We start from the raw sequence: 26,870 nt of genomic DNA, 5'->3' as shown, positions 1-26,870 counted from the left end.
GCTTAAGTTTTGTATTTATCTTGTACCATAGAACATGATTTTCTTTGTATTTCAATCCCACAAAGTGTCCAAATGACGCACTACATGATATAAGGAAGATTATCACATGCATATCGGTATTATCTTTCTTACGAAAATGCATTCCTTTCATTACCTTTTACTTTTTAAAATGAACTCAAATTGTGTATAATGTAATAATTTAAGTAGAATAGATTCTAATAATATAATGATCCAGTGTGTTGCACTACTTCACTGCTTCACTGCTCTATGCCGTCTGGAAATAAATCCTCAGACTGCTTACTGCCCTGGGCATGTACCAATGAATTACAGGAGCACATCTATTTCTCACTGCGTTGAAGCAGGAGACACACAGTCTCTGCAAACACATCCTAAATACAGTGTTCCAGCACCTTTGACCTCATCCAGAACGTATCATTTCTTGAAAGGGATTGCTGTCCGAATGCACATCTGAATCCCAAACAGAATCTCTAGTAAAATACGATCATTTGTGAAACAGGCAAATGACTGTCTCAGGGGCCCATTCCTCAGTGTCAGACATATGTATGCAATGCTTTCACCGTGCATTGAGCAATAGGGATTAAAAACACAGCAGGTAAGGTTAGATGTCATGTTCTATGATCATTTCTTTCAGCATTAGGGACTAAATATACTAAACGTATGATACTAAAATGTTATTTTCACATATATTAATGTAATAAATGATTGCTTATGCTTTATAAATAAATCTAATTAAAATAAAAGCTTAAGTTTTGTATTTATCTTGTCCCATAGAACATGATTTTCTTTGTATTTCAAGCCCACAAAGTGTCCTTTGATCTCTATTCTGTGGTAATCCACGATGACCCCGTTCTTCAGGTGATTCATCATGTCCTCCCTCACCTGTTGAGAGGCCACCTGATCTCTTCTGCCGTGGCGTGCTTCATACACGCCCTCTTGAAGTGAGCAGGAAGCTGATCAAAAGTATTCAGGCACATCTTGCACACCAGGGGAATCCTCGCGGGTTTCCTTTGAAAAAAAATAATACCATCTGTGTATAGAAACAAGCTAAGACTGATTTCTTAAATTATCCTTAAAATTCTCTCTCATAGTTTGAGCATAATGATTTTATTGCATTCATATAAGAATTGCTCATTGCTCCAAAATAAATAATGGTCTCAGTCACAGACTTTCCAATAGAAGCCATTGTGGAGTTCAGCAACTGCAGGTCCTAGAAGTGGGGAAGGAATTTTAAAAGAGAAATTGAATTACAATACAGAAGGAATGGCTGAGGGTTCACTGAAATGTATAAATATACAAATTCCAAAGACTGAGTCCATATAGAAACAACTACTTTTCATTTTCAGTATAAGAAAAAAAAAACATTATCTTCCAAAGCATCATAAAATTGTCCCTTCTTCCAGACCCTACTTCTCTCTTGTAGTAGTACAGCAGACCTTTCCAGGTGAGCAGATCACAGAGTCCGAAATGAGCTTCCTCCATCAAGCAAAGTACCTGAACATGACTCTGTCTTCATAAAAGCGCCCCTGTAATAAAGAAATTCAATCCAAAATCAAGAGGGCAGTTGCCTACTGAAATACAAGAAGTCATCAATTTTAACCTAGCAACACATTAAAGGCTGCATCTATACAAGTGCGATTCTAGAAATGCTCACCAGATTACGTTTTAAGAAGGAACTGCGCCTCAGGTTCCGCCGAGATCTTAACTCGGATGGCAGGATTCAGAGTCCGGAGTGTGGACTGATGGCGAACGGAGGGTCCACATACTGTGGATCCCTCAGTGATCTTCCGCGTATTCAAACCGCCAGAGTGTGACTCCCCTGTCCCTGTGATCTCATTGCTCTGCTCTCTCCTCTGTGCAGCCGAGCCTGACTCACGGTAAAGTGAAAAAAAAGATGCCCTCAACGTGAGATTTACTCTGGAGCGAGGATAGATGTTACCTTTTTATCATTTAACAGGATGTATGTGATGTGGCGACTAGGTTCAATTTTGTATCCTCTTTTAAAGATTAAGGACTGGGGTGAGCGTGATTTACCACCCTATCAGCTAAGAACCCGACGTGCGCACCGTTTAAGCTGCATAGACTTGGTCGTTTAACTCTTCTCCATTAGGAGGGTTAAGGTTAAAGAAAAAAAACATTGCTGACTTCTTTTTTTTTTGCCAGCTGCTAGCGCTGATTAGCAAGGTTTGTATTTCATGTTTTGCAAGTTGCATCCATTTTAAGAAAAACAAGTCGTGTTAAAGACAGGAAATGAATACTTGCATTTAATTAAGTCTAGCCGTAGGCGGTTGTCTGTAAGGACCAGTTCCGTTCGAGAAGACACAAAGAAGGCACCGCTGGGATTCGAACCCAGGATCTCCTGTTTACTAGACAGGCGCTTTAACCAACTAAGCCACGGTGCCCCAGGAGTGCTGTCCTTTTGCAGCCACTTGGACACACCACTCAGACACATCTGCATTCGGTGTGTGCTCCGCCTGCTCGCTGAGCAAGTTGCCACCTTTACATACAATAGCAACATCGACACCAAGAGAAAGGATGACAAATGGCTTTTATCTGGAACTTTTCATGTCCAAGGAGCTCAATGTGCTTTCTGTGTACAACAGGGCCACTGAACTCCACATTGGCCACTGAACCACAGCAGTGGCTTGCTGGCTTGACATCTCCCAAGGAAAATGTTGAAATCACATGTGGAACAGGAAAATGACCCTCGAGTACGTGGGGAAAAAAAGAAAAAGATCATCTGGAGCGCGCCAACCCATGTCCGGACAGCCCAGTTTTGTCGACAAGGTGGCTGAGTGGTTAAGGTGATGGACTGCTAATCCATTGTGCTCTGCAGGCATGGGTTCGAATCCCATTCTCATCGGTCTCCATGACTGACACGTATGCCTGTTCGACGTCGGCCCTCCTGTTGTTTGCTCCGGTGCTAGAGCCGTACATTTTCTAGCAGTGGCTGAACATGGTATAGTAGGCCAACGTCGGTATCGAGCAGTGACAGTAACAGTACTTACTGCGCCCCATAAGAAATCGTTTGTCCCTGTTCAAAAGAGATTGTGCGATGTCCTGCGGCGTTCGTAAAGCAAACCTTTGACAGTTTGAAAAGAGGAATTTATTCTGCTTCCTGTGCGTGCAGTAGTTACAAAGTTGAACGTCTTTACACGATCTGCCGCAGTTTTCAGTGGGCGGGCTTTGTCAGATAGCTTGAAAAAACGCACTGTGTTTCAGCTCGGGAAACATCATGAGCTGTGTCCTGCATGTTTTCTGTGTATAGCTGTCTTTTAACGCATACAGAATTCATTCAAAATCATTGATTTCTCCAATTAACAAGGGTCCCTTTTTGAACCTGCGAGAAGCATTCTTTCAATGTAACAGATTTACTCCGGGGAAAAGCAGCATGACATTGAGAGTAGCTCAAGCTTTCAGCACCTGTATCGGACTGCGTGTTTGCAGACACCGCTCAGAATCCCCTGTAAGATTCTCCTTCAATTCCGTTTTTCAGTGCTTTAGCTCTTTCAAAAGGCTTCACTTTGCTAGTCACAATCCAAGGCTCATGACAGCATTTGAAAACATTCGCCACTGCGTTGGCCGGGAATCGAACCCGGGTCAACTGCTTGGAAGGCAGCTATGCTCACCACTATACCACCAACGCACACCCACAGGAAGCCTGCAGGACACCACCAGAGAATGCTTTTTTCAATTTTTTTTTTATTAAACAGAATTTACAAATACAAATACAACAAGAGGATCAGAGTCATGTACAAGAGAAAAAAAACGCAGCAGAAAAAAGCATTTAACTACCAGAGGTAATTAAGTAATTATGTGATCAAATTGTATATTTTACACGTATCATATTTTCCTTGCTTTAATATTTCTCAATTATTTATAAACTTTAGTTTCAACATGCATGCGTTTCCTGTAAAAAATAAAACTCAGCACACAGTTTTTCTTTTAACAACATTTCGAGTACCTCTGGCATTCATGAAAAAGACATACACAAAAGCAAATAACTAACTCTAAGACTGTCTAAACTATTGAGTTTTTCAAAGAACCAGAACTATAACAGTCCTTAACACTTAACTACACCATTCCAAACTAACACTAAAGAAACACTAGTATATACTGGTATAACAAATATAACCAAACATAATCATTAACTGAGCAGTCACTGGGAGCAAATCTCCTTCCCGTCCACAAAGGCCCTCGCTCCCACAAAGTAGGCTCTCCTCCCCTCTCTTCTGGCAGCTTCAACCTGGGGCCACAGCTGGTTCCTGGTACTCCTGTCCGCGGCAGACAGGTCCTCTGCAAACCTCAGTTTGTTCCCATTCAAATACTCATTCCCCCTCGCCGCTTGCCACAGCATGTCCCTCGCCGTCCTCTTGGTGAACTGTATTATAATCGATCTGGGGCGCACTTGCCCAGACATGTTCGCTCTCCCGAGCCTGTGAACAAAGTCAATGGCCGATATTACGTCCTCCTGGTCCGGCAGGGTCCTTTTACAGATACCCTTCACTGTTGCAACAAGGTCCTTATCACGTTCCTTTTTAACTCCAAATAATTTTAAATTCCATCATCGACGGTATCTATCTACATCGTTCACTTTCAATTCAAGTTCTTTAATATGCTTTTCTTGTTTGGTATTTACTTGTTTAAGAACTTTTACTTCACTCTTTAAGTACGCTGGGCAAACGTCCCGAGATCGAATTCTTCCGCGACGGGGGTACCTTTAAAGCGGAGACGACGGCACCGAAAATTTTTGGCGCGCCTTCTCTTTAAAGCCCTGGCCAAATACGAAGACAGTACGTACAGTTATAATTCAAACGGAATTAAAAACTACACATCCCAGTTACCATGGTGGTGCTTGTGATCATTGCGTTTAACCAACGAAACAGGGCGAAAAATCAGTCACATGACTTTGGGGCAGAGTTTCGAAAGCTTAACCTATCAGCAACAAAGCGAAATTTACACGATAGGCTACCTCAAACTGTCAGTTACACGACTGTGTATGTCGCTTAAGCCACTCCTATTTGGCATTTTAGTTATGGAGGCGAGACGACGCCCCCCCCCCCCCCTCTCTGGGTGCCTGATTTGCCGCCATCTTTAACCGCTTCGTGTCCAAATCGCAGTAGCTACGCGTACGAAATAAAGTTCATCCCAGCTACAAAACATATATATTTTTGTGGTAAGAGGGAGCAAAACATCAGTATTTACTGCTATTAATTAGTGTACGATTTATAGTTGAAATCTGAGCCTAAATATAAAGTTAAAATCTCGACAAAGCAATGTAGGAAATACAGAGAAAAGAAATCCTTTCTGACATCTAAAATCAGTTTCGATCAAGGTCTCTAAAACGAACAAGAAAAAGAGGATTTTCGGAGGGCAATTACGCTGTGTTTATATAGGATAAGTGATCTATGAGCAATCTAATTTCTTGTTCGTTTAAAACAGTGAAATGTCAGCTGCAAAAGATCGCACCAGAAACAGCACTCTCTCTGCCTGTCATAGACGTTCAGGAAAGGCTGAATGAAGTCATGTCAAGAACAATAATTCGGTGATCAATAATAACAGTTGTAGGACAAGAAACAAAAGATAATGAAAACTTCTTTAGGCTAAAACTCAAGTTCATTCTACAAATTAAGGCAAATGAAAATTCAGGATGTTAAAGTGCTAGAGGTGTAAAAAATACAAAAATGCACATGAGTAAAAAGTTTTAGAAATGGAGCAGGTGTTGCTTTGAAATAAGCAAACAGAAAAAAAGCCATGACTAAAGTGCAGAAGAGGGATGCAGGAACACTTGCTTAGATATACAAAAAAAATCACAAAAAGGTGTATGTTACAAAAGAACATGCAAACATGTTCATCATGTACATCAATTTCCCTTCACGATCAATAAAGTCTTATCTATAAACATGAAACAGAGTGAGGAATCAGAAAATTAGCATGCATAAAAAACAGCAATTCTGTCAATAAGCCCTAAATGAATTAATAGCAACCATGGTTTCATGGAGGGCTTCTCAGATAGTTGGGCATTCAGGTAGATTGCCAGGTGAAAGGATTTGTAAACATACTTTGTTAAAGCAAGTCAGTTTTTTCTGCAACACATAAAAGACATTTTTCCAAGAAAGTTTAGCCTTTGTCACTAATGAAACCACTAAATAAAGACATAAATATAGAAATCTTAAGATTTTGTTATTCAATGTTGGTAGCAGGATGAACTGTGCTAAGTGTATATTTTGTCGCAGCTTTGCTGCAAGATGTTAACAGTGAAAAAAGGTATTTAGAAATGAGTTATTTCAAGAAGAAAATGTTCAGAATAATTGCAAATCTAGCAGGATAGAGAAAGCACAGAAAACAGGCAGTTAGATTGATCAGATTAATATGAAAAGTTATTTAGCAAAGGGAATGAGAAGAGTGACAAACTAGTATGCTTTAGATCTTTTTACAGTATCTGGACCAGGGAAAACTGATCATGTTTCTCTATAACAATAATAAAAAACTTTATTTTATATATCACCTTTAAAAGTGGCATCTCAAAGCAATACAGTAGATATAAAAACAGATAAAAGGACCACAGATTACAAAGTAAATACATATAAGAAAGACAAGCAGTTAGAGGTGCTACCAAAATTAGAAAATGAAGCAGATACAGACACTAAGTCTTCTGAAAAGAAAGGTTCTGAGGTTAGATTTAAATGCACTCAGGGTACGTGACTGATATCACTGGGAATACAAATTGAGAGCTCTGGGGTGCAGCTAGAGAAGACCCTGTCACCCACAGAATGTAGATGTTCTTGAGGACAGCTAGAAGACCAGAGTCAGACGGACAAAGGTGGGGAGTAGACAGATAATAAGCCATATACTGTAGGTACTGAATGAGGATGAGGATTTTGAAGTTGACTCAAAACCTGATAGGTAACCAATGCAAGGACTTGAAAACAGGTGTAATGCATCCCTGATAGGATTCTCGCTGTCATATTCTGAACATATTGAAGATTGCTCAGTGTGGATTTAATTTCCCCAGTGAACAGGATGTGCATTTATTAATTCTAGAAAAAAAAGCCTTTCTTGATTTCTCTAGTTCTTAGTTTCTCTAGTTCCCTTTAAAATAAACTATTATTCCACAATGCAGATTATTATATGGACAGTATTTACACATGATATTTGTGATTTAAAGAAATGAACACAAGCAGCTTTTCGAGATTTAAGTGTTGGCTGAGTTATTGCAGGATAAAAAACTAGAGATGTTGGTAAGAAGATAATTTTGGGATAGCTGAGGAATACACTGATAACAAGAACACTTCCTAATGGGGTTAGGCATACTTTTGATGAAGATGATGAAGTTAACAGACTGTATGTTTACATAGATACTGAAATGAGGATTGTATTTTAGATTTTGTGTAGTTGCTAGCATTGAACTGTGTGTTGGATGGACATGAATTGAAGGAATGGGCAAACATCGCTGATGCGGATCCACAGAGCCAGCATATTAAGATGTTTATAATTAGAGGCAATTTGTTTAAATAACTAGGTATGGATACTGATGTGCAAGAGAGTTGGAAAGGCTGTTTACTTAAGCCAGCACTATAAAATATTTTATTCTCAGTGAGATGCTGCCATTTCATAGTGGGTTTCTAACACTGTGTATAGTTCAATCCACACAGTGCCTTTACTTCCATCCATTTCTAATCTCTTTATCCAGTACAGAGGATTTGGAGCCTATCCCAGTAAGCAACGGACACAAGGCAGAATACACCCTGGACATAGCGCCAGTCCATCACAGGACAGACAGACACAAACACACACACACCAGGGCCAGTTTTCCCATAAACCAATTAACTTACCAGTATGTTTTGGAGTGCAAGAGGGAGTCATATCACACATATGGAGAAAAACCATGTAACCCAGAGAGAACATGCAAACCCCACACACACAGGATGGGACCTGGGACCCCAGTGCTCCAAGATAGCAATGCTAACCACTTTGCCACCATTATAAATGGATGGATATCTTAGTTATCTTTCTAGTTCACAGGTTTGCATGCAAAATTTAATTTTGAAAGCCACTGAGACATCAGGTACTACTGTTGTATTTATGAAAAAGAAACAAAACAAAAAGCATACTAACAACTGTGCCATCCTACTCTTTAGTTAATACAATTTATTATTTATAAATAGTTAACATTGTTAGCAAAATATTTTGAATTATATTTAACCCTATTTTTTCTTTAGTTTTGTATTTAACTTATTATATGATAGTCAGATTTAATGTATATTTGAACAATGAAAATATATTTTTACAAGATGCGGGGGAAAGTGCAACAAATTATTACAGTGCTAAATTTAATATTGATTGCTAATAGTTTATGCTAACACCTAACTTTCTTAATTAGATGTATTTAAAACAGTGAACTAAGTGTAACATACCATTCAGAAATACAATCGAGAATAGTTTTGTGGTGTTTGTATGGATGAAACGTTTCTAAAATGTATAACGTAACAAAATTAAAGACGATTAAAATCTGTAATCTTTCCACTTGTAATGTCATTAGACAGAACAAGACGTTTCTGCTTTGTCTAAGGATGGTATCAAAAAGTAGTCTAGGTGGTGAGAAAGCTGTGTTTAATGATAATTAAGTGACTTAAAAGTAAAAAGAGATGGTTCATATTGCTTGATTAATTTTAAAAACTAAGTTATAAATGCAGACGCGATCGCTGCCGTAAGCGCTCCAGGCAGTAGAACGTTCGTTCTGTACTGCTGCGCTCCGCGCCTCCTCCCTCTCTCGGTGCCGCGCCCCTCTCTGACGGAGGGCAGTGGGCGGTACGCTATTTTCAGAGCCTCTGATTGGGAAAAAAAGACCTGCTGATCAGTTTCACACACCAGGAAGAGAAAAGAATGGGATTTTTTCTCTTCGAAACGTGTGTTGTCTTTATGAAATTCGTGTATTTTAAACGTTTAATTAAGAAGTAAAAACCTTACAGCGTACACAAAGATTCTGAGCTGATCACGAGGAAGAAAAATCACCCATTTTTCGCGCATAAAAAGTGGTTTTTAACTCTCGAAACCTGTTTTTATATGTTTTAAAGTCGTGCAATGTCTAAGTTAAGCAGGAAAACATCATTATATCTCATTATTTATTTATTTTTTTTAAAATTTAAAAATCGTTTGCCCAGCCTACTTTAAGTCTTCAACCTCTTTAAACACACAGTCCATGGACTTTTTAAGACTTTCGATTGCGACTGTATTAGATCAAATCACTTCCTTCAGCTCACCCATGCTCTGTGCCATCATGTTGAAGATGTTGGTCTGGAGCTCCTCCAGCGTCAGGTCGCCCCTTCCTCTCTTGGCTGCCGGGGTTTTCACAGGTGTGCTGGGCAGGGACTCCGGCTCTTCCTCTGGCAGCTGAGTCTCACTTGGGCTGCGAGCGCTCGCGTACGAGCGCATCTCCAGCACTCTTTCCACGTCCCCTCCAGCTGCTTCACTTTTCCCTTTAGTTGCCATCAATTTTCTTGTAGTGCTATACATATACGATTGAGGTTTCTTAGACTTCTCCTTCGAAGACCCAGCACTCTCTTTTCTTTTCCCAGTGTTACTCATATCGAAATTCTTAAACCTAAAAAAAATCGTTTTTTTTTCTTTCAATTATAACTGAAGTTTAAACAAGTAGTGTTAAGTCCTTATTTTTCTGTAGTCAAAAAAAGCAAAAATTAACATTTAGGTCATGAAAAACTCAAAAAAAATCCTCAACCACTAAACTTTACCTCCCACCTGAGCGCCATCTTGAACGCCCCTACCACCAGAGAATGCTCACGATTTCGGAAGCTGTCTCCGGGACGTGCTGATTCCACACATCCTGAATAAATCATGATATTGTTAGTTGCTGTAGCTAGACGTTCAAATGAGTTTCATGGCCAGATGGACTGTTTCCTCCAGCGGTATAGTATTGCAGTGAGACAGCACGATGCCTGCAAGACTATGTCACGCTAAACGCCACAGATTGTGTTTGTCCGTTCGTGTCAGTCATCCTGCAGCCACGGGAAGTGGGACACAAACATCCCGCAATGCTTTCAAGACGTTAGGATTTGTTTGTGCAACATCCGAGAAGAGTACTTGTGGCTTGAATGTGAACTGTACGTGCCCGCCCCCTTTCCTCTGTAGTGCATGAGTTCCTCCCGGCATGCCCTTCGTCATTGTTCTGTCATCTTGTATTTAAAGGGTTGTATTTCTGCTGCTGAAAAGAATCAACGGGTTTCTTTGTTCCCAACGGAGCCCTTGTCTGTCATGAAATTCTTCAAAACCTCAAGCTAGAAGAAGACGACAAATATGAAGCGTTACAGCAACGACATGCCATGAGACGATTGATAACGATTTCCATAGGATCCCCGCGGTTGCCTGGCAACCGTCAGCTTTGCGCAGTGGCAGTATCGTAGCCTGTGAGGGTTAGCCGAGGCGTGATTATTGCTAGTTGAAAACTTTTCCCAATACCCCGCTTCCGCCGGTTTGCAATACAATCGGCGAAAGCAATTTTTGACAGTCTCGTTAGAGACTGAGCAAGGTGTTTAAAGACAGATTTGGTCATGGTGACATCATGGTAGAAAGAAGCGAGCTTGTTCCCAGTGGGCATTGATTCGTCGAATATACGTATATTTACGGCGAACGTACGGCTATACGTATATATACGTCGCCTCAACGTCGAATTGCAACCGTAAAATTGACGACATTAACAAACGCATATATAACGTCGAAAACACATCTAACACAGTGCCTGAGGCTTTTTACTGTATGTATCGTGTGTGCCGCAACTAGGAGTATACGGCACTCTGCACAGTGTACGAAGTAAATTATTTTCGCAGCAATTTATTTGCACGTGTATAATAAATATAGTAAATATAATAAATTAATTACTGCGAAAATAATTTACTTCGTACACTGTGCAGAGTGCCGTATACTCCTAGTTGCGGCACACACGATACATACAGTAAAAAGCCTCAGGCACTGTGTTAGATGTGTTTTCGACGTTATATATGCGTTTATTCATGTCGTCGATTTTACGGTTGCAATTCGACGTTGATTATACGAACCCAGCATATTTTCCGGTTATATACCACAATGCATTGCTAGTATTCGTTGGTCACCATTTTGGACACGTTTTTCAAACGTAGAAGTATATCCGCAAATATCTCAGATATCCTCTTTTGACGAGTAAGTATGAACAATAATAATACTATCTGAATACACACAGATCTTTCTTAATATTATTTTGATTAAAATAGTATGTGAATAAGCAAAAAAATGGCACATAAAATAGTGTGAATGGGGAAGATGACACAAAATCGTTTTGCCGTTTCTCTTATTCTTATTCTATGTTGTACTTTCAAACTTTGGGTACTCTTTAATTAGGACAGACTTTATTGCTCAACTGCTATGATGCAAGCCAAATTTTATACATTTATTTCAGCTTTGAGCTTTCAGCTTTGACCAACCTTGAACTCACCGGCCGTGGTTAACGCGTGTTGGATTTTAACGGGCTCTGTGTGTTCGATGTACATAAGCCACTGAATGCTGGGTGTAGAAAATCGTTTTTGCTGGTGGTGGTAATTGTCATGGGGTAGCAACGCTATCGTCTCTTCCTGTAAAAACATAAGTCTGAACATGGCCATGCAGACACTAGCGATGGTCACAAACTGAAAGGGGTCGATGCACACAACGCAGGCGGCCCCTGACTCAGTCACGCGTGTCTGTCTGGTCATATTCATGACCTCGTCCCAAAACCTGACACAGCCTTCTCTTAGAATTGCCACATCCAACTGGCAGTAACGTTTCAACTCTCTCTGTAAGTTAAACACACTTCCCTTGCATTCTTCATACCAAACCAAAAACTCGGCTTTCTCCCTCGGCAGCATGTAGTTAACGCCGTAAAGTTCTGGCGGCGGCATCGGGCTGACATAATTTTGGTTTTCTGAAGTGTTCATCAAGTGTGGAAAATGACCCTTACCCCCGGGGAACCCCATGGCGGCCGACAGTTTGCTTAATTTCATAGGTAGAAAGTTTAAAGAATCGATAAATCTGATGTTCAGAGCTTTTACGGTCATACACATTATCTTACCACCCTGATTAATTAGTTCAACGTCCATCTTTTCATCTTACAACTGTCTGATTACTAGGTAATTGTCATATCCGTGGCCATTGTGCGATATGAATGTATGGTTTTTGAAACGTCTATCGATAAATTTACACACAAAATCCTTTAGACAAGTTTCACCATAAAATTCCCAGCTTCGTTTATTGTTAATATGAAGGGCATGGATGTAATTTGGTATGTGTGTCCCCGTTTCTTGCATGCATTCAAAGTAAAAAAAAATGTACTTGTTTGAAATTTTGGGGTTGTCCAAAGGCAGTATGTAGCACAAATGTGTGTCAGGGGTGTCGATCACGTTGTTACAATGCGAGCACAGTTTCTCTTTACATTTGTGACTAGAGAGGTTATAAACCTCACATTTCTCACAAAAGACCCTGCGCTCACACTTACTAACACCCGTCGCTGCATTCCGAAAGTGTCTCGCCAAACATTGAGAGCTACGACAAAAGACCTTACAGGCCGGGCAATTCTGAATTTCTGCATCAATTTCGCAACACTGGGGATCTAAACAGGTTTTACAAGCTTTAACACAGGCGTGTGCGTTCTTGTGGCTATACGCCGCATGGTAGTTAGTGCAAAAATATGCCGCCCCCACAAAAGCTTTAATATTTAAAACCCCATAAAAATGCTCTTCATGCAGTAGAACAAAAAGTATTTTAGAATTAGGTGGTGTGGGCCCCGTTGTAAAATATTTTCAATCACCCTGGTCGTGGTACAAAATTTTAATGACCACCTTTAAATGTTTTTCAAAAGCGGTAATGTCTGACAAACTCATTTTCTGATTCTCTGAAAAACCCAACTCTTGAAAGGAATGCATTTTCATAAGAAAGATAATACCGATATGCATGTGATAATCTTCCTTATATCATGTAGTGCATCATTTGGACACTTTGTGGGCTTCAAATACAAAGAAAATCATGTTCTATGGTACAAGATAAATACAAAACTTAAGCTTTTATTTTAATTAGATTTCTTTATAAAGCATAAGCAATCATTTATTACATCGCTTCTTGAATTAAATCTTTTGACAAGAGGTAAGACTTCTGTTACATTTAAACCCATGTTTAGCTGTGTTTTTTAGATTTAACTGAACCAATTTCTGTGTGTGATAATGTCCTTGAATTCTGACAACATCACACTAAATTACATGATATAAAACAGCTAATGTTTCTAGAGATAAAGTTTCTGAGATGCTTCTAATTACTTTTTATTACCAGGGACAGTTTAATTCACCTTGTACAGTACTGTAAGACCAAGATGCTTTTTTTAAAAGTTATTTAACATTTTATAGAACTTTGTCTACTATGGCAACATGATGTGCTTGGTGAAACTTGGAAAAATACTGCTTGGCCACTTATCTTAAGATAAAGATAGGATAAAGGTTTATCTTTTGCACCTACCTGACCCCCAGGGAAGGCCAATGCTTTCTAAGTTGATGGTTCCCTACAGTAGACTGTACTTTAATTTCAAAGGTAATGTATATTGACCCAAATCAGTTTTGGAATCCAATCTACTGACGAGATGGAGCACATCCTTTTTTCAGGATTTTAGCATCATACGTTTGGTATATTTAGTCCCTAATGCTGAAAGAAATGATCATAGAACATTTGGACACTTTGTGGGCTTGAAATACAAAGCAAATCATGTTCTATGGTACAAGATAAATACAAAACTTAAGCTTTTATTTTAATTAGATTTGTTTATAAAGCATAAGCAATCATTTATTACATTAATATATGTAAAAATAACATTTTAGCATCATACGTTTAGTATATTTAGTCCCTAATGCTGAAAGAAATGATCATAGAACATGACATCTAACCTTACCTGCGGTGTTTTTAATCCCTATTGCTCAATGCACGGTGAAAGCATTCCATACATGTGTCTGACAATGAGGAATGGGCCCCTGAGACAGTCATTTGCCTGTTTCACAAATGATCGTATTTTACTAGAGATTCTGCTTGGGATTCAGATGTGCATTCGGACAGCAATCCCTTTCAAGAAATGATATGTTCTGGATGAGGTCAAAGGTGCTGGAACACTGTATCTAGGATGTGTTTGCAGAGACTGTGTGTCTCCTGCTTCAACGCAGTGATAAACAGATGTGCTCCTTTAATTTATTGGTACATGCCCAGGGCAGTAAGCAGTCTGAGGATTTATTTCCAGATGGCATAGAGCAGTGAAGCAGTGAAGTAGTGCAAAACACTGGATCATTATATTATTAGAATCTATTCTACTTAAATTATTACATTATACTCAATTTGAGTTCATTTTAAAAAGTAAAAGGTAATGAAAGGAATGCATTTTCATAAGAAAGATAATACCGATATGCATGTGATAATCTTCCTTATATCATGTAGTGCGTCATTTGGACACTTTGTGGGCTTGAAATACAAAGAAAATCATGTTCTATGGTACAAGATAAATACAAAACTTAAGCTTTTATTTTAATTAGATTTGTTTCTAAAGCATAAGCAATCATTTATTACATTAATATATGTGAAAATAACATTTTAGCATCATATGTTTAGTATATTTAGTCCCTAATGCCGAAAGAAATGATCATTTGTTTAACATGCACGGGTCTGTCTCAAAGGATGCAGTACTCCTGAAGGGTCTCAAACCCTACATTTCGGATGCCTAGCTGTATCCCTCACCTGTGGCACCTCAGAATGACTTCTAACCTTACCTGTGGTGTATTCAGTCCCTATTGCTCAATGCACGGTGTACATACTGCATACATGTGTCTTGAGAATGAGGAATGGGCCCCTGAGACAGTCATTTGCCTGTTTCACAAACAGGGACCTGGACCTAGACCTGGCCCGTACAGGGCTCAAACCCGCGACCTTGGCGTTATTAGCACCACGCTCTAACCAACTGAGCTAACCAGCCTCACGACAGTGCTCCTCTCTGTGCTGCAAAAAATCAAACTCAGGGAATTTCTTTTGTCCTCCTTTGAATAGAAAGCCGTGTAATCAGTGTACGGGCTTTCTCGTGCAGTTTCATGGTTCTTGTAACCCAAATCCTACACTGGCCTGAAGTGCCCCCCCATTTCACAGCATTTTTCAGCTGATTTAAAATGTACCTAAAGGAGAAGCATTATTGAAGACCATCAATTACCAAGAGCTTTTGTCAAAGGTTTTGGTGGTCATTTTGAATGACCACAGAGCGCTGTGACCTCGGTTTTACATCTCATCCAAAAGACAGCGCCCTTTTACAACACAGCATCTCCGTCACTATACTGGGGCATTGGGACCCGCACAGACCTCAGGGTGAGCGCCCCCCCGCCGGCACCATTAACACCGCTTCCAGCTGGAAGCTTTGTTTTTCCCTGTAGCTCATCCTCATCCAGGTACTGACCTGGCTCACACCTGCTTAGCTTCAGTGGGTTTTCAGTTGCGAGTTGCAAGGGGATGCAAGTGATGGAGCCGCTCGCTGCAAAAGCCACTGCATTGGCCGGGAATCGAACCCGAGCCTCCCGCGTGGCAGGCGAGAATTCTACCACTGAACCACCAATGCTCAGTGCCTGGGCCTTCAAAAAAGACGCTTTTTTGGTGCTCTGTGCAAAACGCGTCGACATCTGCTTCCAGCTGCAAAATGCCATTTGCGGACGCTGAAGAACTTATTTCTAAGGCAGCGGGTACAAGCGATTGGGCGTTTTAAAACCACCAGGAACAGCAAAGAGGCGCGCTTCTTTGCTTGTGCCGAAACACACCGACTGAAAGCGGACAACGTAGTCGGCAGGATTGGAACCTGTGCGGGGAGACCCCAATGGATTTCTAGTCCATTGCCTTAACCACTCAGCCACGACTACAGCAAGCCCCACTGCCGCTGCGTTCTTGCTACAATCTTACCTGGATCGCGAGGCGCCGGCGGAAGCCTATTTCAAAGTCGTTCTCCGTTTCAAAAAAACATTTCCAAAATACAAGCCTTGCAGACAGACACGCCTCAGAGGACTTAAGGGTGGCTTCATGTCGGAATGATAAAGTCTCCCCGTCCGGACATGAAAATGCCACTTTGTTACACACAAAAAAAGAATCAACAACAGAGAAATGCCCACAAGCATTTGAAAAGCCGCACCACGTCGCACTTGAAATAGCTCTTACATTAGTGGTAGACACAGGAATCGCCTTTTTATTTACGCTCTTACCAACGCGATGGAAAGCAAAACAAAGCAAAGCAGAGCAAAACAAAACGAACAAACGAAAACCCTCACGTCCTGCACTTGCATATAACCCCGTTACGTGCCCAAGCGGTATTGTACGTCATCCTAGCACTGCACCCCGGGGCGTACGGTATATGGGAACGAGCACACGCCACGAATCGTCTCGAATCACTCCCTACAGCTGTAAGGCGCCTTGAAGCGTGCACCCCCAACATTCTTCTTTGCGCATCTGTGAAAGGTAAACTCTTGAGCAAACTCTGAACCAGCTCTAAGGAAACTAATCCGATTAGACGTTACTTTGACTCATCTTCTTACGCTCAGTGCCGGATTGCTCAAACTCCAGCTAGGGTTAGGGTTAGCATTCCCACGCTACTTAGACACTTTGTTTACGCTCAGTGCTGGATTTTGGGAACTTCAGGACGAGTGGGAATTTTCTCCTATCTGTCCATTCTGTTTTGTTTTGGAGACTCTTGGCTGCCTATGTTGTTCAGTGCACCGTGAAGGAAACATTTTCCAAAACTGTGTCAGCTCAAAAGTTGTAAGAAAACCTCTCCAGGTGCTTTAACTCTCTTCATTTTTGTCATTTAATGTGACACTCGATGTATAACTGGAGCCTCACATATGCAAATGGTGAGGCTCCAGTTCGACACCCAGTTCCACACCACTTTACAGTATATGACAAAAGCATGGCAGACTGTGCCGGACCAGCTGGTAACTTCCGCTTATTTTGACCATATTAAACATTGGAAATCTTCCCACTTGCATTTGTGACACTTGATTTTGGCTCCACCTAAGACACTCTTAAATCTTCAAACACTTTTCTCTTCTCCCGCAACACACTTGTCTGTCGGCACTATGTGGCAGCGTTGCATGACAACCCATCTCACCACGGAAAGGAACCTAACAGCTTTGGTAAGAGAGTAGAATTACCTGAAGAACTGCTTTCCATGGAAGCAGGACCAAGCGATGTAGCATTTTTATAGTACCAGGAAAGGAGAAGCGGCACTTCGCCTTTGCCGCACAGGCACAAGGTGACGTGCGGCAGACGCCGTAGTCGGCAGGATTCGAACCTGAGCGGGGAGTCCCCAATGGATTTCAAATCCATCGCCTTAACTACTCGGCCACGACTACAGCGAGCTCGCCGCCGCCGCATTCCTCCTATAATCTAACACGGAGTGCGAGGTGGCTGCGGAAACCTTTTTAAAGTCGCTCTCTGTTAAAAAAAAAACCTTTCACAAGATACATGCCGGCAGACAGACACGCCTCAGAGGGTTTAAGGCTGGCTTCACGTTCAAATGATAAAGTCTCCCCGTCCGGATGTCAAAATGCAACTTTGGCAGACAGAAAAAACATCAACAAACCACAAATGTGGACAAGGATTTTACAAGCTGCACCACACTGCACTTTCAAAAGCATTTACATTCGTGTTAGACGCAGGAATTGTCTTTGTTTTGCGCGCTTACGAACGCCATAGAAAACGAAACAAAACAAAAGCCCTCAGCTCCTGTACTTGATTATAACGCCGTTACGTGTCGAAGCAGGAATTTACGTCATCTTACCACTGCAACATGGGGAATAGAGGGAAATGAACACACGCTACGAATCGTCTCAATCACTCCCTAGAGTCGTAAGGCACATTGAAGGGTGCACCCCCATCATTAATCGTTGGGCCTCTGTAAAAGGAAAGCTGTTGAGCAGTCTTTGAAACAGCTCGGATGAAACACTTGATTGCTTCCATGTGCATCTGGAGCCCACTTCTTATTTTCACTTCACGCCGCCCAAAGCATTTCTAAAACAGGAGATTCGCGTTTGGGAATGCGCCCTGCCCTACAAATAAAACAGGTCTACGGGTCTGAAACCTGCTCCACGGAAAACAGTTCTGTTGCGCTTTTGATCAAAGGGAGATTCTCTGTTCTTACTTTTTGATTACATAACACCCAAAGGGGCTTCTTTGGAGCTGGATTCCAACCAGCATCCTAAAGTTTCTTGGCGGTATCCTTTACAGTCCTCTGTTCGGTCGACAAGGAACAGTAGGGGGCAGCTTTCCTCACACATACAGTGCAATGTACTGTAGTGTTCCCCTTCATTGAATTCGCAGTTCTGCATCAGACCTCTAACTCGTTTCCTTAGCTTGGATTTAAGCCACGAAGCAGGCTTCTACTGTATAAACGTCTAGAGGAATCACAAACTATTTGAGAGGCCATCATCCCAGGGGGAACTGACAAAGTCTATCCCTAAACACCTAGCGCAGTCTCTCGAGAGACTGTCAAAAATCGCTTTCTCCGTTTGTGCTGCAAGTAAGTGAAAACGCGGTCTCAACCCAGAGCCACTTGGCAGCAGCGGCACGTAAATACTGTTACTACCACTGCTCGATACCAACGTTAGCCTACTATACCATGTTCAGCCACCGCTAGAAAATGTAAGGCTCTAGTACTGGAGCAAACAAAAGGAGAGCCAACGTCAAACGTAGAGAGCGACGAAGATGGGATTCGATCCCATGCGTGCAGAGCACAATGGATTAGCAGTCCATCGCCTTAACCACTCGGCCACCTCGTCGATGAAACTGGGCTGTCCAGACATGGGTTGGCGCGCTCCAGATGATCTTTTTCTTTTTTTTCCCTCGTACTCAAGGGTCCTTTTCCTGTTCCACATGCGATTTCAACATTTTCCTTGGGAGATGTCAAGCCAGCAAGCCACTGCTGTGGTTCAGTGGCCATTGTGGAGTTCAGTGGCCCTGTTGTACACAGAAAGCACATTGAGCTCCTTGGACATGAAAAGTTCCAGATAAAAGCCATTTGTCATCCTTTCTCTTGGAGTCGATGTTGCTATTGTATGTAAAGGTGGCAACTTGCTCAGCGAGCAGGCGGAGCACACACCGAATGCAGATGTGTCTGAGTGGTGTGTCCAAGTGGCTGCAAAAGGACAACACTACCGGGGCGCCGTTGCTTAGTTGGTTAAAGCGCTTGTCTCTTAAACAGGAGATCCTGAGTCCGAATCCCAGTGGTGCCTTCTTTGTTCTGTCTTCTCGAACAGAACTGGTCCTTACAGACAACCGCCTACGGCTAGACTTAATTAAATGCAAGTATTCATTTCCTGTCTTTAACGCGACTTGTTTTTCTTAAAATGGATGGAACTTGCAAAACATGAAATACAAACATTGCTAATCAGCGCTAGCGGCTGGCAAAAAAAAAGAAGTCAGCAATGTTTTTTTTCTTTAACCTTAACCCTGCTAATGGAGAAGAGTTAAACGACCGAGTCTATGCAGCTTAAACGGTGCTCATGTCGGGTTCTTAGCTGAAAGGGTGGTAAATCACGCTCACCCCAGTCCTTAATCTTTTAAAAGGATACAATATTGAACCTAGTCGCCACATCACATACATCCTGTTCAACGATAAAAAAGTGACATCTATCCTCGATCCAGAGTAAATCCCACGATGAGGGCATATTTTTTTCCACTTTACCATGAGTCGGGCTCAGCTGCACAGAGGCGAGAGCAGAGCAATGAGGTCACAGGGACAGGGGAGTCACACGCTGGCGGTTTGAACACGCGGAAGATCACTGAGGGATCCACAGTATATGGACCCTCCGTGCGCCATCAGTCCACACTCCGGACTCTGAATCCTGCCATCCGAGTTAAGATCTCGGCGGAACCTGAGGCACAGTTCCTTCTTAAAACGTAATCTGGTGAGCATTTCTAGAATCGTACTTGTATAGATGCAGCCTTTAATGTGTTGCTGGGTTAAAATTGATGACTTCTTGAACTTCAGTAGGCAACTGCCCTCTTGATTTCGGATTTAATTTCTTTATTACAGGGGCGCTTTTATGAAGACAGAGTCATGTTCAGGTACTTTGCTTGATGGAGGAAGCATATTTCGGACTCTGTGATCTGCTCACCTGGAAAGGTCTGCTGTACTACTACAAGAGAGAAGTAGAGTCTGGAAGAATGGACAATTTTATGATGCTTTGGAAGATAATGTTTTTTTTTTCTTTGAAATCGAAATGAATCAGAATATCAGTGCAAAAGACAAACTCTTGGTTTGGTTTAAAGAGATATGGTTTTAAAACAGACAAAATGTAGAAAACAGGTGTTTCTCACTTTTGGAAAAGAATGGACCGGGGGTAATATTTTACTAGGTGCAGTGCTCATCTCACTGGGTTACAGTCCTGCAGTGTCACACCAGGGCCAGTGGCGCAATGGATAACGCGTCTGACTACGGATCAGGAGATTGCAGGTTCGACTCCTGTCTGGCTCGGGTTGTTTTTAAACACATCGGGCTACTCCCTAAGTAGTCTGTGCTACTTACTGCATTGTAATCGTACCCAGTAAGATATTTCCTTCATGTAAATGAACTGCACCTGACAGCTTTAGAAAAACACCTGGGCTCAGTACGGTGCTGAGAGCTTAGCGTTGCTGTTCTAATTAGCACGCACTGCATCGGCTATGAGCCCGAACCTTTCAATTATTCCGATCAGTAAGTCAACACGTAGTCCACATGAACGGTAGAAATATTCTCTTGTCTGTCTCTTGTTTGTATAGAACTGAATGTCCCTGACAATGTACTGTTAGTTTTAATTGAAGAACGGCATTTGTGTTCAAATATACCAGACAAGTTTATGTAACTGCTCATGCGACACTCAGTTGTAATTAGTCAAGAAAAAAAAAGTCGAACAACAGCTGCGGGTTTGATTCTGAACGTATGAGATTGCAGCGCCTTTTACTTCCATTGACAAATGATAGAGATTCGAAGAGAGATCCTTCAGACCAGCAAGCAAACCCACGGCTTTTTCGGTTTTCTATCTAGGCAACGTTGGTGTCTGCAATAGCATACATGAAAGCGTGATGCAATTTCTGTGGCTACATTTGTTGCACGTCATGCACAGTAAGAGTGTTTCTAACACCAAATAAAAAGTCAACAATTAGCGATCACGCCTTCTCCTCAGTTAACCCACTGAAACCCTTGCTGTTAACAGTTCTTTACTGCGTGCTTTACCAGCACCTACATATCGTGTCGGTTCTTTCAGCTTTATTCATTAGGTTTTCAAAGGCATAAGTAGAGCACCAGAGGTGCGAACGCAAAATGTGTAGTTATCTGAAGAATTGATTTCCATGGCAGCGGGTCCAAGCGATTTCGCGTTGTTATAGTACCAGGAAAGGAAAAGCGGCACTTCGCCTCTGCCGCGCAGGCACAAGGCGACGTGCGGCAGACGCCGGAGTCAGCAGGTTTCGCACCTGCGCGGGGAAGCCCCAACGCATTTCGAGCCCATCGCCTTAACCACTCGAGCACGACAAATGCGAGCTCGCCGCCGCCGCATTCCTCCTATAATCAAACACGGACTGCGATTTGGCTGCGGAAACCTTTTTAAAGTTGCTCTCCGTTAAAAAAAATACCTTTCACAAGATTCGTGCCGGCAGACAGACACGCCTCAGAGGGTTTAAGGCTGGCTTCACGTTCAAATGATAAAGTCCCCCAGTCCGGATGTCAAAATGCAACTTTGGCAGACAGAAAAAACATCAACAAACCAAAAATGTGGACAAGGATTTTACAACCTGCACCACACTGCACTTTCAAAAGCATTTACATTCGTGTTAGACGCAGGAATTGCCTTTGATTTGCGCGCTTACGAACGCCATAGAAAACGAAACAAAACTAAAGCCCTCAGCTCCTGCACTTGATTATAATGCCGTTACGTGTCGAAGCAGGAATTTACGTCATCCTACCACTGCAACACGGGGAATAGAGGGAAATGAGCACAAGCTACGAATTGTCTCTAATCAGTCCCTACAGTTGTAAGACGCCTGGAAGCGTGCACCCCCATCATTAATCTTTGCGCATCTGTGCAAGGTAAACTCTGGAGCAGTCTCTGAAACGGCTCAAAGGAAACACGTGATTGATTCCATATGCATCTGGGGTTCATTTCTTATTTACATTTAATTCAAGGGAAAGGCTTGGGTCAGTTTCAGACGGCCTCCAACAGCGAGATTCAAGCGCCCCACCTTCAGCCCAATCTGCGCCGCCAGAACGACAACAGCTCCTCTGGTCTTTGGGGTGCGGTTGTGACCCCGTAACCTAAAGTGTTGGTGGCAGACAAATGGAGACTAACAGGTGATGTCCTAGGACATGACTACATTGTGACACTCGGTGGGGATGGTGACCATTGCTTGGAAAAGAGTGCGAGGCCCCTTTAGAAAAACATTTTGTTAACAGGCATTCTGCCTCAGCCTAAACACCTATAGCTTGCAAAGCGCATGCTATTAGACAGGCACCTCTGCAAGACCTTAAGAGTCTCTTAAACTAGTGATAGTAAGGTGTTCCCAATGGGCGATGTTTGGCTTTCAAATCATCTCTCTGTGGAAGCGCCGAGATGCAGCTGTTTAAGGCTTAGAAGCAGCTGACTGTTTCACTACCTAGCTGATTACTGTCAGTCAGGGAGCTCAGAGGTGAAAAGCCTGTCTGAGAGACAATTCGCCGTCGATGAGTTCAATATGTTCCGTACCAGCTCGGCGCAACTGAGATCATCTTGGTAGCCGTGTAGCTCAGATGAGTGAGAGCGTGTGTGTGTGTACCACCGTGATTGGATGCCGGTCCTTCTCAGGTCACAGTAAACCTTCTGCTGCCTAACTTCCCTAATTTTGGGGATCCCTTTGAAAAAGCAAAGGAAAAAAAACTGGCTCTTCATCAGCATGATCGACCTCACCCAGTGTGGCGCAGTGGCCTAATGGCTAAGACACTGGCCTCTTAAGCCAGGGATTGTGGGTTTGAGTACCATCTGGGGTGCTCCTGTCCCATTTTGAGAGTACAAATGTCCTTGCAATTTGCGAAGCTGCAACCCCACCTTACTCAGTGAGCGTCTCTGCTTTTCTCTCACATACAGTTGGGAGAAAAACTTTTGTAAACAGCCCTTCGGAATGATGTGGATTTCTGCATGAATGGCTCCTAACATGTGATCTTATCTTTATCTAAGTCATAATAATTAATAAAGAGAGTCTGATTTAACAAACAACACACGCCCAACATTTGACATTGCTGTTTCTTTATTGACCAAATGGTTTAAACAATCAAGGTCATTGATGGAAAAAGTACGTGAACCCTTATATTAAGGAGCTAGTGGAACCTCCTTTATGACAAAAACCTCAATCCCCACTTTCTGTAGCGGCTGGTCAGACCTGAGCAGCAGTTAGGAGGTATTTTGGCCTATTCCTCTATGCAAAACTGTTTCAGTTCATGTATATTTTTGGGATGTCTTGCGCTGAACGGCCTGCTTCAGATCACGCCACAGCACTTCAATGGGACTGGGGTCAGGACTCTTACTTGGCCATCCCAAAATACGGAATTTCTTCTGTTTCAGCCACTCTGTTGTTGATGTACTCCTTTGTTTTTGTCATGCTGCATGACCCAGCCTCTTTCGAGTTTTAGATCACAGGCAGACACCCTGACATTCTGCTGTAGAATTTCCTGATACATCTTGGAATTCATCGGTCCCTCGATGATTGCAAGCCGTACAGCCTCCGCCATGTTTCCCAGGTGGGATGAGGTTTTGGAGTTGGTATGCAGTGTTTTGTTATCTCCAAACATAACGCTGTGCACATTTACCAACAAGTTCAACTTTTGTCATGTCTGTCCACAGAACATTGTTCCAGGAGTTGCTGTGGAACATCCATGTGGTCTTTAGCAAACTTGAGAGGGGCAGTGGTGGTTTTTTTGGGGGGGAGAGCAGTGGTTTCCTCCGTGGTGACCTCGCATGATCACCGCTCCTGTTCAGATTTCTTCTTATGGTGGACTCATGGACATAGACGTAAGACAAAGTCAACCACCTGTTCGCTAGATCCCATCCCCACTCAGCTAGTCAAAGATTCCCTCGAAGGACTGGCAGGACCTATAATTAGTATGATGAATGCATCGCTTGCGTCAGGCGTTGTACCTGATCAATTTAAGGTAGCGGTTGTTAGACCGCTCCTTAAGAAGTCAAATTTGGATCCACAAGTTCTTAACAACTACAGGCCTGTCTCAAAGGTCCCATTTCAATCTAAAAGTTTTGAGAGAATAGTTGTTGCCCAATGTCAATCGTATCTGGATTCAAATAATATACTTGAGAAATTTCAGTCTGCTTTCTGAAACTGCATTAACGAGAGTCGTAAATGATATTCTCTTAGCTACTGATGTGGGGAATGCAACAGTGCTTGTGCTTCTAGATCTTAGAGCTGCCTTTGACACGGTTGACCTCTCTGTTTTGTTACACAGGCTTGAGTTTGAGGTTGGCTTATCTGGAACCGTCCTTCAGTGGTTTACTTCACATTTTACTCATCGTTTTCATTATGTTCAAATATCTAATAATTGTACTGCTTCATCAACGTCACCAGTTCAATTTGGGGTACCAGACGGATCAGTGCCGGGGCCAATATTGCTCTCTCTCTCTACATGCTGCTGCTAGGTAGGATAATACGAAAAAATAATATGAACTTTCATTCATATGCTGATGACACTCAAATAAACATTTTGTTCACACCAAACGACAACTTTTCTATTATCACTTTAATTAAATGCATTAATGAAGGAAAGACTTGGATGTGTGAAAACTTTTTGTTACTCAACTCTGAGAAAACTGAGGATCTGTTGATCGGAGGCAACAATACTGATAGGACTACTATAACTTCAGCACTTAACTCAGAGGATTTAAACATTTGCCTCAAAGAGACAGCACGTAACCTAAGTGGCATATTAGACACAAGGCTCTTAACAACTTGCATTGTTAAGTGCCTTGAGACAACCTTGTTGTGAAAGGTGCTATATAGAAATACATTGATTTGAACTGAATTGACAATGTAAAATGTTGTGTGTGTTGTTTGTTAAACAAGACTGTCTTTATTATTATGCGTCAGATGAAGATCAGATCACATTTTAAGAGCCAATCATGTAGAAATCCAGATCATTCGCGTTTTAAAAGTTGCGGGAAAAGCAAAACAGGTGCTTTTCCTTTGTTGCGCAGACACACGACGACACCGTAGGCGGCAGGACTCGAAGCTTCGCAGGGAGACCCCGATGGCTTTTTAGTCCATCGCCCTAACCACTCGGCCACCACCGCCGCCACTGCCTTTTTGATGCAGTCTAACATAGAGTGCCGGGCAGCGGCGGAAACCTTTTTCAAAGTCGCTTTCCGTTTAACAACAACAAAAAAAACTTTCACAAAATGCATGCTAGCAGACAAATGCGCCTCAGAGGACTTAAGGCTGGCTTCAAGTTGGAATGATAAAGTCTCCCCGTTCGGACATGAAAACAGAACGTTCTTAGACTGAAAGCAATCAACAACGGAGACATGTGGACTACGATTTTAGTCACTGCACTTTGAATAGCATTTTTACTCCAGTTACAGGAGATGCACCAATGGCCCTTGACCTACGCTCTTACCAATGCCTTGAACATTCAAACAAAACAGCCCTCAAGTCCTGCGGTTTAATATAACGCTGTTACGTGTCGAGGCAGTATTTGACTCTGTCCTACCATTGCAACACGGGGCGTATATGGAAACGAACACACGCTACGAATTGTCTCTAATCAGTCCCTACAGTTGTAAGGCGCCTGGAAGCGTGCACCCCCATCATTAATCTTTGCGCATCTGTGCAAGGTAAACTCTGGAGCAGTCTTTGAAACGGCTCAAAGGAAACACGTGATTGATTCCATGTGCATCTGGGGTTCATTTATTTATTTACATTTAATTCAAGGGAAAGGCTTGGGTCAGTTTCAGACGGCCTCCAACAGCGAGATTCAAGCGCCCCACCTTCAGCCCAATCTGCGCCGCCAGAACGCCAACGGCTCCTCTGGTCTTTGGGGTGCGGTTGTGACCCCTTAACCTAAAGTGTTGGTGGCAGACAAATGGAGACTAACAGGTGATGTCCTAGGACATGACTACATTGTGACACTCGGTGGGGATGGTGACCATTGCTTGGAAAAGAGTGCGAGGCCCCTTTAGAAAAACATTTTGTTAACAGGCATTCTGCCTCAGCCTAAACACCTATAGCTTGCAAAGCGCATGCTATTAGACAGGCACCTCTGCAAGACCTTAAGAGTCTCTTAAACTAGTGATAGTAAGGTGTTCCCAATGGGCGATGTTTGGCTTTCAAATCATCTCTCTGTGGAAGCGCCGAGATGCAGCTGTTTAAGGCTTAGAAGCAGCTGACTGTTTCACTACCTAGCTGATTACTGTCAGTCAGGGAGCTCAGAGGTGAAAAGCCTGTCTGAGAGACAATTCGCCGTCGATCAGTTCAATATGTTCCGTACCAGCTCGGCGCACCTGAGATCATCTTGGTAGCCGTGTAGCTCAGATGAGTGAGAGCGTGTGTGTGTGTACCACCGTGATTGGATGCCGGTCCTTCTCAGGTCACAGTAAACCTTCTGCTGCCTAACTTTCCTAATTTTGGGGATCCCTTTGAAAAAGCAAAGGAAAAAAAAAACTGGCTCTTCATCAGCGTGATCGACCCAACCCAGTGTGCCCCAGTGGCCTAATGGATAAGGCACTGGCCTCCTAAGCCAGGGATTGTGGGTTCGAGTCCCATCTGGGGTG

General features: G+C 42.4%; 8 non-coding genes across 8 annotated transcripts; 3 read left to right on the top strand and 5 right to left on the bottom strand.

Annotated features, from left to right (window-relative positions):
* Positions 1-2,346: 2,346 nt before the first annotated feature.
* Positions 2,347-2,420, bottom strand: trnat-agu (transfer RNA threonine (anticodon AGU)). Its single transcript has one exon. It is a non-coding gene; the product is annotated as a tRNA-Thr (tRNA).
* A 1,172-nt stretch (positions 2,421-3,592) lies between these two features.
* trnag-ucc (transfer RNA glycine (anticodon UCC)) lies at positions 3,593-3,664 on the bottom strand. The gene has a single exon. It is a non-coding gene; the product is annotated as a tRNA-Gly (tRNA).
* Positions 3,665-10,413: 6,749 nt separating this feature from the next.
* Positions 10,414-10,555, top strand: LOC148631265 (U4 spliceosomal RNA). Its single transcript, XR_015934829.1, has one exon. It is a non-coding gene; the product is annotated as a U4 spliceosomal RNA (small nuclear RNA).
* Positions 10,556-15,596: 5,041 nt separating this feature from the next.
* trnag-gcc (transfer RNA glycine (anticodon GCC)) lies at positions 15,597-15,667 on the bottom strand. Its single transcript has one exon. It is a non-coding gene; the product is annotated as a tRNA-Gly (tRNA).
* Positions 15,668-17,362: 1,695 nt separating this feature from the next.
* trnas-uga (transfer RNA serine (anticodon UGA)) lies at positions 17,363-17,444 on the bottom strand. Its single transcript has one exon. It is a non-coding gene; the product is annotated as a tRNA-Ser (tRNA).
* A 1,343-nt stretch (positions 17,445-18,787) lies between these two features.
* Positions 18,788-18,869, bottom strand: trnas-gcu (transfer RNA serine (anticodon GCU)). Its single transcript has one exon. It is a non-coding gene; the product is annotated as a tRNA-Ser (tRNA).
* A 1,624-nt stretch (positions 18,870-20,493) lies between these two features.
* On the top strand, positions 20,494-20,566 carry trnar-acg (transfer RNA arginine (anticodon ACG)). The gene has a single exon. It is a non-coding gene; the product is annotated as a tRNA-Arg (tRNA).
* Positions 20,567-26,797: 6,231 nt separating this feature from the next.
* Positions 26,798-26,870, top strand: trnar-ccu (transfer RNA arginine (anticodon CCU)). The gene has a single exon. It is a non-coding gene; the product is annotated as a tRNA-Arg (tRNA).

Source organism: Lepisosteus platostomus, unplaced genomic scaffold, assembly GCF_059453375.1.
Source record: "Lepisosteus platostomus isolate fLepPlt1 unplaced genomic scaffold, fLepPlt1.hap1 Scaffold_79_H1, whole genome shotgun sequence".
NCBI classification, from domain to species: Eukaryota; Metazoa; Chordata; class Actinopteri; order Semionotiformes; family Lepisosteidae; genus Lepisosteus; species Lepisosteus platostomus.
The sequence above is the reverse complement of the archived record's forward strand: the minus strand, read 5'-3'. Positions and strand labels throughout refer to the sequence as shown.